Source organism: Miscanthus floridulus, chromosome 19, assembly GCF_019320115.1.
Source record: "Miscanthus floridulus cultivar M001 chromosome 19, ASM1932011v1, whole genome shotgun sequence".
NCBI classification, from domain to species: Eukaryota; Viridiplantae; Streptophyta; class Magnoliopsida; order Poales; family Poaceae; genus Miscanthus; species Miscanthus floridulus.
In genome coordinates, this window is record NC_089598.1 from 50,140,023 (window position 1) to 50,144,330 (window position 4,308).

The following is a 4,308-nucleotide window of genomic DNA, read 5'->3' on the forward strand; positions in this document are numbered from 1 at the left end:
CCTAGACGGTCGAGCTCGCCGGAGATTCTCGGTCCAGCAAGGCAAGATGACGCTTCAAAAAAATTTGAATCACCAAAACTTCAGGATCATGATCCGTTTTTTTCCTCCGCTATCTTGAGCGAGGCTTCCGGTTGCGGCAACCGCGTGTCTTCGTGTGGAGCGGCTGAGAAAGTGGATCGAGGTTCTACCATGGCTTCGTCGGCTTTGGTCGAGCGTGCTGCATGCGTTGCGGAAGGGAAGGATCTGGAGAGTAAGGGGGTGGAGTCAAACATATCAGAAACTCCGATCCACCAGGGAACCGATCTCGACTTCTACTCACGTACCACCGTGGCATCCTCGGACTCTACTCCGAGGGTCGTGTGCGGTCTTGAGAAAAAATGGGGAGAGGCTCGTCCTGGCATCCAGGATCATGTGCAGCTTGGGCCAGGAAAGTTCTTTAGGCCCACCAAAGGACTAAACACCCTATTCCTCCGAACCAGTGCCCGACTCCATCCTCGTTGCAAACCGAAGCCGTCGCCACTTACCTCTTCGCCACAGCAACGTTCCTTCATGGAAGTTGTGCGTGAGGGCAAGACCATGGCGGCGCTAGGAGCAGGCAATGGAGGAGGGTTTGGAGAGCGAGGAGGAGGCAGAGGTGCGGGATTCAACCCCGGTTTCAACCCGGGATTTAATCCAGGGTCCCGGGGAAGTGGTCATGGACATAGTTTCCACCCGCATGGTCGAGGTTGTGGTCACGGCGCATATGGAGGTGGGCATGGAGGGTATGGCGGCTATGGCAATGGATATGGCCATCATGGACAAGGACGTTGGCCTTACTTTGGTGGAGGCGGATACGGCGGTGGACGCTGTCCTTGGTCCGGCCAGGGGCATTCCAGTCATCTGTTTATGGGGCCTGTTCCAAATTTTGGTGGTGCCAACCCTAACCAGCAACAGCAGGCCGATGGGGGGCAACCTCTCCAACAGCAACCCGGTGGTGTCTTGGGGCACCCTTCTCAGAACGCGGGGGGCCCTCAATACCAGAATGCAGGGGGCTCCATCCCGTTCCATGGGGGAGGGTCCCAGGCAATGGGGGGTTCATTCCCTCCCTAACTCAGGCGCGCTGGCGGGTGCGCAGGGGGGGTCACACCAGTTGGTTGAGCTGGCTCAAGGGAAGGCACCGGAGGGTGCTACTCCTACCATGGGGGCAGCGCCTTCACTAGACAACGTGGCTGCAACAGCGACCACGACATCGGCTTCGGCAACTGCAGCACCACATGCGACAGAGGAGGTATAGAAAGGCATTGTCCCACCGAATGCAAATGCTTCTAAAGTAAATGTCGAGGTACCGGAGTCATCAAAAAATGTAGGGAAAAAGAAGGGTACACCGTTTTGTTATCGCTGCCACACTAAAGGTCATACCATTCATGAGTGCACTACAGTTTTATGTTGCGATATATGTTATGGTGACCATGTTACTAAGTTGTGCCCAAATATAAAGAAAATGAACGTTACTACTATCCCTTGTGGCTATGCTGTAGAAGGTCTGGGGTTCTATTTTATACCAGTCAATGAAAATCCTAAGGTCATTGTAGAGGAAAAGTCTGCTACGGTACGTGTGTTGGAAGGTTCCATTACTGCTGAGCTATTAGCAGTGGAACTAGAAAATCTACTACCTAGCAAGACCAAGTGGGTGATTGAGGAGAAAGGCAAGGATGCCTTCACCACTAATTTTCCTTCCTCTGACCTTTTGGACACTATGGTTTACTGGGCCCCATGGTTACAAAAACTGTGAAAGGCAAAATTCAATTTGAAAAGAGCATGGAGGAGGATGTTTACAAGTATGAGATTGAGAAGGTCTGGGTGCAGTTTAGGGGGCTACCTAAGGAATTTAGGGAATTCCCCATTATCTGGGCAATTGCCTCTATCCTAGGTGTCCCAAGAGCTATGGATACTAAATTCATGAAGAAATTTGGAAGAGCAAGAATGAAAGTAGCGGTGCTGGATTCCAACCTCATCCCAGTCTTTGTGGATGTGGTCATTGGGGACTATGTTTACCAGCTACACTTTGGGGTGGAGCAGGGTATGCCTGATGGTGAGCCAGAGCTAATTGATCTAGACTCTACCATGGAGGATGATGACCCTAAAGGGGAAAAACCAAATGAGGACAAAACTAATGGGAAAATGGATATTGATGGAGGTAAAGAGGGGGATCACGTGCCTAACAATGATGCTGGTAATCAGCTACCAGCCGCTGGTGCTGCTGCTGATGCTACACAGCAACAAGCAAAAGGGGCTGATCCAATGCCCTCTCAGGGAAAGCCAGTGAAAGATCCTAACAGACCAGTGATTGTCCTTTCTCAGAATGTGAATGCAAATGGGGATGGCCAGTGGAAGGCTAAATTGATGCCCCCTCAAACAGACTCCGGGAACCTCAATAATTTGAAAGCACATAAGGGTGGGACAGTGTCTCCTTCGAGATCAAGCAAGAGGACTGCAGCAACTGCGGATCAGGATTCCATGGACAAGGCAACAAAGCTGAAGGCTAAAAGGAACATGGATACTACACTAGACAAAGGTAAAGAACCATAGCCTTGCTCTTTTATATCTCGTGATGATTCTTCTTTGCTAAATTCTGCTACATCTATTGGAGTTGTTTTAGTGGATAATGAGTATGAGATATTGAATTCCTTAAATTCTTTAAGGGACTTAGAAAAGTTCGGATTAAATCAAAATAAAAAACTAGTGGACGATAACAATATAGTGTTGGATGATGCATCAACAGTTTGTTCTAACGATGATGGTATAGACTTAGAAGCTTTAAACTTTATCTGTTCTGAAATTTCAGAAGGACTAGGTGATGGGGGTTGCGACCCTAAGTGTCTACAAACCCCTGTATCACGGAAGAAGAGTCCATGTAGGCATAAGAAAAAAACCAAGAATCATTCTAGACGAAAGGCATATTCTAGAATTGCAACGAGTTTGCAGATTGTAAGAAGTATAGATTCCTGTCAGATTTAACAAAAGAGAAAAACTTGGATTTCATTGCCTTATCAGAAACTGGTAGAGCTAATTTCCCGCAATCGACCTTGAATAGTATCTGTGCAGGCAGAGATTTTATTTGGCATTGCATGGCTCCACGTGGTAGGTCTGGTGGCATGATTCTAGGTATTCACTTATTAACTTTTGACATAGGAGAAATAGAGGAAGGGGAGTTTTTTATTCGTTTCAAGGTTAGACATAGAGAAGATGATTTTAAGTTCAACCTGATTTCGGTGTACGGACCAGCACAGCAGGAGTATAAATCACATTTCTTATCCGAAATTGTTAGGGTATGTTCTAAAGAAGCTTTACCTATTGTTATAGGTGGCGACTTTAACATTATTCGCAGACCGGATGAGAAAAATAATGACAACTATAATGATAGATGGCCGTTCATGTTTAATGCTGTGATTGATTCCTTAAATCTCAGAGAAATAGAAATGACAGGACGAAAGTGTACTTGGGCTAACCATTTACAGAATCAAACTTTTGAGAAATTAGATAGAGTACTAGTTTGCACAGATTTAGAGGCTAAATATCCGCATACCACCGTATATGCATTAACTAGAGAAATATCTGATCACACACCTCTACTTTTATCCACTAATAACCCATCGTCAACTTATCAACCTCAATTCAAATTTGAATTAGGTTGGTTGCTGAGAGATGGTTTCTGTGAGATGGTTAGGGATGTGTGGAACAGTACACTAGTTGATGGCTCACCTATAGAGAGATGGCAAGCGAAGATTAGACAGCTTCGCCAGTACCTCAGAGGATGGGCAAAGAGTGTCAGTGGTGCGTACAAGAAGGAAAAGATTGCCATACTAAACAAGCTGGATGAATTAGACAAAAAGGCAGAAATTGCCGCACTTAGTGAAGGGGAACTAGATTTAAAACATGTCCTAAATGAAAGGCTGGCCGAATTGCTTCGGGAGGAGGAAATCAAATGGTACCTGTCGGTACGGGACCCATAGGATACCCCGCAAGGAAGGAAGAAGACCTAGTCCAATTAGGATTCTCCTCCTGTAATCTTAGTAGTAGTATTACTCTGTAATCCTACTAGGAACTCTCATTGTAAACCGACTAGGTTTCTGGCCTCCTGACTATATAAAGGAGGGCAAGGCACCTTGGATAGGGGAGAAGAGAACAATTGTACAACACAACACTTCATAATCAATCCAACGCAAAGGCTAACGCCGACTGGACGTAGGGTTATTACTCGATCCATGATCGAGGGCCTGAACCAGGATAAATTGACTGTCTTTTGCGTTAACCATCGAGTTCAGCATA

The 4,308-nt window shown here is 46.4% G+C and overlaps 1 pseudogene; it reads left to right on the plus strand.

The window, feature by feature from the left end:
- The first annotated feature begins 598 nt into the window (after nt 1-598).
- On the plus strand, nt 599-3,992 carry LOC136528596 (uncharacterized; annotated as a pseudogene).
- Nucleotides 3,993-4,308: the final 316 nt, after the last annotated feature.